Consider the following 9,758-nt stretch of genomic DNA (forward strand, 5'->3'; position numbering starts at 1 on the left):
AAGTGAATTCTACACAATATCACACACACATCACTTAGACACCTGTATCATGTCTGTTAGATGTGCTCATCTACAATTCTTATCAAACATTATCCAGTCAGATCATAAATAGACATTAAGTAATAGTCTTTAAGAAGTATACATGGTTTATGTAAATCCACTATTGAGTCGTGTACTTAATGGAGCTTCAATGTTAGTTATTCATTATAAAACATGCTTACATCAAAATCACAAATATGCTATATTACTGTATGTAGGTCACAGACAGGGTTTAGATAAAGCCTGTGAAACCTGGGGATAGCGTCTTTAGACCTTTTGCTTATATGTTGATTACTTTATGCCTTAGTTTTAATAAATTATTAACCTGTTAGCCAGCACCCCCCATTATGGGACTCACGGCTGCTTTTTTTTTTTTTTTTTTTACCACTCTTAAATATTTTTTTATTTGATATAAAAATACATGAAATGAGTCCTGGAGCAATCTAGAAAAGTATTGGGTTGAAAGCCACATGTCTCATGAGTTTCTATTTCAAATCTGAATAAGATATCATGAAAAATGAGACTCCTGCAAATATTTTTATGAGACTATGTCTACACCCCCCACCCCCCAAATATAAGAAAATATATTTCCCAATAGTATTGAAGGCTTCTAAAAAACTATTTAGTCAGTAAACATACCAATGCATAGTTTTTTTTCAATTATAAAACACTAGGAAAGCGATCGCTGTAAATGCCGCCTCCATCACCTGACAGGTGCGTCAGAACGCGTCACGTCATGAGAGAGCGCCAAAATTCAAATAAACTATCTCTCGCCTATCTTTCATTCATTCTTTTTTCCAGTGGATCGTCTCATTCTGTTTGTGACACTGTAAGCTGCAAAACCATGCCGTTTCTTTTACTACCAAGAGGTTGTTTCTGACCGTGAGTTATTCCATAACGGACGCAAACAGTTCTGTCGCTGAAGAACTGAAAAGTAAACTAAGGAATTATGATCCATATTACAACGTTATTGCTTCGTTGGACTAAAAGTGCTTCATGAGATGTCATTCAGTGGACCCTTACCTTTCTAACTAAGCCAGGATTTACAGCTGTGGATGTGTTTATAACTCGTTATTACGACGGATCTGGAACAGTATGTACAGCGTTTCCATTCCGTATTTTTATGTGTACTGCTTACACAAATGTAGCAAATACAGTCTTTATAAGCTTTCCATTGAAAAAACAGCGATCTGTCATCGATGCTTGAGGGTTAGATCTTTATATTGATATATATTTTGTCAAGATTAAATTTGTCCTGTTTCATTAATCTATTCATAAACACTGACACGTGCGAGTTGAGAGGTTTTTAAGCAGCTGATGGGAATACTATTCTTAAAATGCATTCCAAATTCTGCATAATTTGTAATGTATATTTATTCACGGTATTTAGAAGTGCCCACGATAACAATATCATGCATATTAATCACCGCAATATATCGCATTACCGAATACCGGCACAAGTCTACTGTCAAACAGTGGTTAAATAAAGTAAACCCCATGCTGTAATGGAAAAAGTATGTAGATATATTGGACAGTTGCTTGTAATTGCTATCAAATATGGTTTACATAAAATAAACATGTATTTTTGCATATATTGGAGAAATGCTTGTAATTACTGTCTATTAATGTTTATATAAAGTGAACCCATACATTGAGTAAATGTCATGTTGATATATTGGAAAGTTGATTTTAATTAATGTTTAATAAATGTTTATATAAAGTATATCTCATACATTGATGGTAAATGTATATACATTTATTGGATAGTTCATTGGATAGCCTGTAATCACTATAATATATTGTTTATTTAAAGTAAACCCTTGTATTGAAGCTACAAATATGTAGAAATATTGGAGAGTTGCTTGTTAATACTGTCAAATAATGTTTATATAAATCAATAACTGTTAAAATATGTTCCTGAAACCTAATATCACAAGAGCTTGTGTTTTTTGTACAGGATAAAACCAATATCTAACAGGAATTGACTGTATATAGATTGAATAATGACATGAAATAAAAGTTTAAATTGATCAATATACTGGTATTGGGCTTTAAATTAAGGTATCTGAAAGTTATTATACAACATTTTCTGTGTGTTTTACATAGAAAAGTCTTTACTTTAAAATATACCAAATAATACTGTATTAAAACAGAAGTCTTGGTTTTAATTGTGTAATTTTAAGGAATTTCTGCAATATTTTTAAGTTTTTATGCAGATTTATACATTCGTTTAACATTCAACAGAGATTTTTTTATGAGATTTGTTTTCTTTCTACAGCAGTTTGACTATAAAAATACAGAAAATGTTTACGGTAAATATGCGTTTTCAAATAACTTTTTTTTGTAAAATAAGTGAAGGTTTTTTACTGTCATTTGATGGAAAGTGGTTGGCATCTTTGCTGCCAGACTTTTTCCCATTATTTTACGATTTTTTTTTTTTACAGTGCACTTTTGCAATCTTTAAAGAGTCATCAAAACCTCTTGCTGGTGTCTGAAACTTCAGCTTGTTCCGTTGAATATCTGCAGTGATGTTAGAAATTATATTCAGAGGCTTAGTCATTGGTTTGATTGTCTCCAGGAAATCACTGATGATCTTCTCAACAGTCGGACATAGTTTTCTTTGCTTGAGCATGTTAGTGATGTTTGATGCTGCACGTGTTACTCCTCAAGTTACTCCAGCAACAGCTGCAACAACAGTAACACACAAATAAGCTGCTAATGTGAATGGAGATAAAGCCAGACCCCCTAGTCCTGCGATTCCTCCAACTGCTCCAACTGATCCTCCAATCAAACTGACCACTGTAGTGTTCTTGTGCACAGATTCAATCTCATCAGCGATGTCATTCAGTTTCTTCATTTGATCAGTGAGTGTGGGGAGATTTCTTTCATATTCTGACTGTAGTTCCTCAATGGATCTTTTGAATGTATCAAAAGATTGAAGTTTCCTGAAATATTAAAACTTTTATAAGGATTAAAGGATAATTATTGTGTTTTGTGTGCTTTATAATTTTACAATACTTGCCAATGAGAGCATATGTTCTGCATGTGTATATAGTACACTGTATGATTTACTACTATATAAGTACTCTTACAAGTATTTAGCAACTAAATATTTGACATAATGTAGCTTATTTTTTTTTATTTTTTATTTTTTGTACTTCTAATAACATCAATAAACTGATGAGGCCAAGACTTAGAGCAAGGAAACTCTTACCACTGTAGTATCTCCTCTGGTTTACTCCCATCACCTGCAGCTGATATTAAACATTTCCAAAGATTATGATAAATAATTGCCAATACAAATAACTTTGATTTTTCTTTGTTTTTCATTCTAAATCATTTTCATCTCTATTTGGCATGAGGATGTGATTTCTGAGGATCATTTGTTTATTTATTTGAACACAAAATTAATTACGATAAAGAATTCATCATGTAATTTATGGACTTACAGTTAAAGTAAGGAGGAAGACCAATACTCTTATCTAAAGCATCGCTGTCATCACTGGATTCAGAAAGTTGATGATGGTGATCCATTTCTTGGGATAAGTTTACCTCAAGCAGAAGGAGCTGAGTGAAATATTCAGAAAGAATTTCAGAAAGATCCACAGTTTGACTTGTGATTAAATCACACCATGATTCGTCTGGTCCCCGGCTGATCCTGGGTTCTCCCAAGGTTTTTTATTATTATTATTTTTTTCTCCGTTTCCTTGCCACTGTCACCTTTGGCTTGCTTACACTTACACTTTCCTATTTAGCAGAATTTAATTAAATTTAATAACATAAAATACATACATTACCAGTTGATATTCTCCATTTGAGTCATTTCAAAACCACAGTATTTTCTGTATTATCTATTAATCTGTATCTCTCATGCAGCTTTCTCAGAATTGTGTTCTCTGAATCCTCTCTATCGCATATCAGACTCACTCCAGCAGAAATATCTCTTCCAAATCAAACTAAATATGAATTCCCTCATCCATGATGCAGAAGTATTAAAAATGTCCTTAAAAGTATTTTCATCCCCATAAAGGAAAAAAAGGAAGATATAAAGACATGTCTTACATAAAGTTTTTTTTTTTTTTTTAAGAGAAAATAAACTGTATTACCTGGATAATGAAAACAGATGATACATTTTTTCAGTACACCTCCATCTTTTTCAAGCATTAATACATTTGCAGAAATTCAGACTTGTATCCGCTTGCGTCTTGTACAGATACAGTTGTATGTTTGTCAGATTGTCCTGTGTCCGGTGTCATTGGTGCTATTGGTTAATAATCTACAACAATCAAGCATTATCACACTTCATGACTCTCTCCTGCTGGGAACCGGACAAAGGTGACATTTAAAACAGCAAGTGTTGCCTACATTACGGCAAAACCTGATTATAATTACAAAGATGTTTAAGAAAAGCAGTCAAAAGAGTTGAAATGGTTTCTTACAATTTCACATCCTACGTTTACAAATTTCTTACATTGCATTATTGTGATTTTGTTAATTATACAGTATAGATGTCTTTTTTTTTCTCTGGGGAAGGATTTGTCAGGAGATTATGAGATTATGTGAGATTATGTTTTCTTCAACTGATGGTTTGATTTGATTTCCTCAAATCACTGAGAATCTGACGTTCATTCCAACATTTTAATTAAAATGTTGCAGTTTCTTAAGAAAACTAAGTTTAAATGAATGTTCATTTGGCTTTTATTGAGGTTTAACTTTGGACCCAGGATCAAAGTGAAAGCATTCAGAAGTGATGTTTAGGCAGTAATTATATTTCAGTATGAACCTTTGAACCTGCATTAAAATTTTACAGTTCTGTGTACATGAATGCTTATCTTGTTTATTGACATTACTCATTTATTATGAATTGTAGCATATAGAGTTTTCCATGGCAACAACGGTGCCGCCATTGTGCTAGTTCCGGCTAGATAACAGAACGCAAACATATTATATTGCTCAGGTTTTTAGTCTAGCTACAGTCTTGGCACAGAAACGCTCATTGTGTGGCACATGTAGCAGAACCTGGTGTGATGGGACCCAGACGAGCAGCTTACAGGACCTCAACTCTCTACAGAACATGGAAAACCTAAAATACATTTCAAATATTTCACAGTTATTTCAGGATCATTTATTATTGTCACACATGGTGTTTACCTGCCTTATTCATTGATTAGACTTAATGTACAGTACACCTACCAAATCCTACCTTTACCTTACATTTTGCATATACACTGTGCAGAATTCCTAGGCAAGTTGATTTTTCTGATCATATTTTTTTTCCCCAAGTATATTTTACCTATTCCAAACCACATCAGTCTTAATAACTATTCATTTTGCATCCAATCCTTTATAAGTGATGTATAATCTTTTTTTTTTTTTTTGCCTCATTTTATCTGCAAAAAAAACATCTGCCTAATAATTATGCACACCCTAATATAAGGTGTTTTCACTACCAAGTTCCAGCCTCCTCCTTTTCTAATGTGTAATTTATAAATGTTCACTTACCTTACTCGACTGCACAATTAGGAGATTAGACAAAATACTTGGTCTGATGGTCATTAGGTCATCAGCTGTATATGTCACAAACATGTTAATATACGTTTATGCATTTATAACATACTGTATGTAAACAACACAACACGCTGCAAGATATCTTCACTAATAATAATGAATGATGGTGTGTGTGATAGTCCTTTCGTCCATAATATGGAGGCTACATGGCAACATGACCTTCCCAAACCAGTGATACACAAACAACCAGTAGTCTCCACGGATCCCTGCTCTCTGACCAGCTCCCACACTGACTGGTCTGGACTGGACTGGACTGGGTGCATGTTCGCTTTTAAAAAGACGAAATCACGGTAACGGTACATGACCCATTTTCTCACTATGTAAATAATGGCAGGCATCGGTACTTTTATCATTTTTCCTTACGGGACCATAACGTAAGATGAAAGGTAATGGAGCCTTTTATACATTATACATTATTTTTTTAGAAATAATGAATGGACAAATGGAGTTTTTAAACGCCTCAGATGTAAAGTTATTCGCTGTCAAAGTGGCTCAAAATTGAATGGGAGTCAATGGGATGCTAACAGCAGGTGGGGGTCCGCTAGCCAATGGCGGCACCCAGGGGTGCTTCAATAAAATATGAAACCCTGCCCCCCTGGAAATAAACAAGTGTACTACTGCTAAACTAGTAATAAAACCTGCACAGTCTCACTCCCTACTCGTCAAATGTCTGACACATGGTCAAGGGATCTGGCATCACTTCTTAATGCACTGTATACCTTTGGCGTTATTTTTCAACGTACAGGTTAGTCCGATAGACAGCGTTTAAATTTGACGTCTTGGGTCAGCACACCGCAACTCGTTGTCTGCCTTGTATGGGTTGAGATTACAAAGAATAAAAAAAACAAAAGAATAGGCTACAAAAAATGATCTATGACAGGGCGAGTCAAATGGCAGATCATTTTTATCTGGCCCTACAACTGGTTTTTGAGGTTTAGAAATCCTCACAATCTGATATCAAAGTGCCCTCTGCGCAAAGGTTTAGCGCGTTCATCAGCGGTGAGTTTAACAACACTCAACTCCATTTAAAACAGAGTTTTTTTCTTTACACTTTAGTTGTTGAAGTGTCAAGTTTTCCTGAACTCTCAAACACTTTGAGACACTCCAGACTCAAACCTGTACTTTATGAGATCTAGAGACAGTCACGTGGTTGGCTGGACACACTCATGACTGTTACACACACACACACACACACACACACACACACACACACAGAGAGAGAGAGAGACAGACTTCAGTGTGTCAGAGTCAGACAGTCAAGTGTCGCTCTCTACTGGAGATTATTAATATTACAGCAGATCCACAGATCACATGATCATCAGCGTCATATCAGATATTACAGTCATTTAAATCAAATCTATTAACACAGTGAACTTGTGGAGTAACTTTACATTTTGTTCAGCCGTAAGATTTTTTTTTTTTGTTTAAAACTTTATTAAACCTCTAAATTCTCACATTAATTCATGCTGATTTAATTTTTTCATGAAAATTATTTTAATCACAGTAATGAAAATATGTAGATTCATTAAAATTATCATGAAAATAATATCGCAATTCAAATATATAATAATATGGTAGTGCTAAATATAATTTATTATTTTCAAATCTGAGATGAAATTAGACCTGGATGTGTTTTCATGTGTTTAAATGGAGCATACAAACAAACACACAATTATTCAGTTCTTTTTTTCAGACGCAGTCTAATATTGTTTGTAGAGTTTAAATCTGAGTGTAAAGGTTAAATGAGTGACACAGAGCTGAAGAAGATGTAAATGTGTGATGAAACACACCTGATTCACATCAGCAGCTCATCAATGACTTTAACAGAAACACAAGACTCCAGACTTTACACCAGACTTCTACTGTTTAACACAACACAGTCATTAGAGAAGAAATTGTGACATTTAAAAGTCACACAAAAGGTTAAATCAGCATCATTATTATTATGTGTGAGCTGATAACTGAATGACATTTACTGAATTAAGATGAATGTTGTATTAAATATTATTTAAGGCTTTGTAAATGAAACATGCATCAGTAGATGTGTTTAATATATGACCTGCAGTTATCTTATTTGCCCACTAGAAGGCAGAACTGTATTTTCAGTCTCAAAGGTGTTTAGTTTGAGGTTAAAGTCAGTGAAGAGAATCAGAGATCAGCAGCTGGATGAGGATCATAGGTGGTGTGTTCCAAACGAGATATATCCCCATCCGAAAACTATCCAGAGATGTAACCACATCTTCACGAGATACGCCATTCCACAGTTGGTTTGCAGAGATAATGGACCATGGACCATGCTGCAGTAAAAATAAAACTTCCAGAATTCTGCTGAGGAATATGGGTTTAAACATGTGACATCAGGCCCATTGTATCCGCAGTCGAGTGGAAAAGCAGAGAAAGGAGTACGCATAGTGAAGTTACTGCTCAAGAAAGCAGCAGACAGTCGATGGGATCTTTATTTAGCTCTTCTTAATAACCGTGTCTTCTCCACTAGAACGTGGTGTGTCTCCTACAGAAATCCTGATCGGATGCAGATTACACACCACACTTCCTAGCTTAGCATCACCAAACAAAAAGAAATACCTAAAAAAAGAAACCACAGCACCTGAAACAGTGAAAAAAAGCTAATTATGACAAGGCATTAAAAGGCCAAGAACCACTCTCCAATAACGACACAGTAAGTCTTCAGGATCACAGTCCCTGGTGTAAAAGAGCTACAGTCCTGGATGAGGTGAAGCCGAGATACTTCCACAGAGGACACAGTCTGTTAGTACTGGATGACAAGGAGCCAGCTGAGGATATGTTTTCCCCAGTATTGTGAAGATCAAAACCCACAGTGAAGTCCCCTGACAGACTTAACCTGTGAATCATGTCCAAGCATAACATAATTATTTAGTTAAAATGAGAGTTAAAATGAAAAAAAGAGGAAATGTACAGTTGATTATTACTGCAAAATGTAAATATTTCTTGAGAGTGTAATATGTTATATTGAGTCTTATAATTTGTACACTGCTTGCTTAATGGTCTTTTAATTTAATTGTATAATCTATAAATTTGCATAGTTACTTGAGAGAATGTGGCAGAAGAGACGGCTGTGATGAACTTTTGAAAGGTAAGATATATATAATATATGATTTTATATTATCAGCATAGCTAATCAAATTATTAGATTATTCCTCATTTAATTAGTAGATTTACGGGATCTTATTCATTCTTTTCATGCAGTTTCATCAATCATTGTGTAATTAAAGCTTATTAAACTGATTTTGCTGGTGGGGAGTTAATTATTAAATAATATTTGGATATATTGTGTAGGATGCAGATGGAGCTGATCATGAAAAGAAAAAGCTGAGACTGAGCAGTGATGCCACAGGACTGCTTTCAGAACAAGAACCACCTGAAGACTATCTGCACAGACATCACCCTCACAATGAGTCTCTCCACTGGGTTTGGCAAGTCTCTCCCTGTTCTCTGTGTCTTTGTAAAATAGTGCCAGTTCCCTATGATTCCTTCACATTTTGTTGCTGTAATCTATAGACTGCTCCTGCTGACTATATCCAGCCTCTTACAGAGACTTCAGATGAAGCTGACTCTGAATAAACATACACAACTGCTCAATTGTCCTTTCATTGTAATCATCATGATCACATCATGTAACCACTGCTTTAATTTCTTCATTGTTCTCCGTTGTTCCTGTATATCTTTCATTGTTTCTGAATACATGACCTTGACTGCATTATTTGTAAAGCCTAATTTTAGAAAACTTCTGCCATATGAACATTACATTGGCACAGTTACAGAACTCTTATTTGTTATGTAGAGAGACATACATTTTCTGTTAAGCAGCTTTGAAACAGTGTTTATATTAAAAAGTGTTGACGCATCATTTTGTTATAAGAAACAGAAAAGATTAATTCATTGTTTACCTGGGTCTTCTGTCTATGACTAGCTCACCTCACCGCTTATCTGTCGAGTCTTTGGGTTTGTGTCATTCTTTCATCACGTGACAGCCCCACAAACTTTACCCTGTGCAGTCTGAGCCGGAAAGAGATTTGATAAGTTCATCTATGAAGTAATCGAGTTGGAGTCATTAGGTGTTTTATAGAAGCAGTTTTACAGATGGTGGTTTTCATAAGCAACCGAAACACTTT

General features: G+C 34.8%; 1 long non-coding RNA gene across 1 annotated transcript; it reads right to left on the minus strand.

The window, feature by feature from the left end:
* Positions 1 to 1,157: 1,157 nt before the first annotated feature.
* Positions 1,158 to 4,171, minus strand: LOC127986345 (uncharacterized). Its single transcript, XR_008160813.1, has 4 exons — positions 4,146 to 4,171; positions 3,489 to 3,606; positions 3,254 to 3,287; positions 1,158 to 2,984 (listed from the first exon to the last, which is right to left on the minus strand). It is a non-coding gene; the product is annotated as an uncharacterized LOC127986345 (long non-coding RNA).
* Between the last annotated feature and the right edge of the window lie 5,587 nt (positions 4,172 to 9,758).

Source organism: Carassius gibelio, chromosome B21 (genome assembly GCF_023724105.1).
Source record: "Carassius gibelio isolate Cgi1373 ecotype wild population from Czech Republic chromosome B21, carGib1.2-hapl.c, whole genome shotgun sequence".
Classification (NCBI taxonomy): Eukaryota; Metazoa; Chordata; class Actinopteri; order Cypriniformes; family Cyprinidae; genus Carassius; species Carassius gibelio.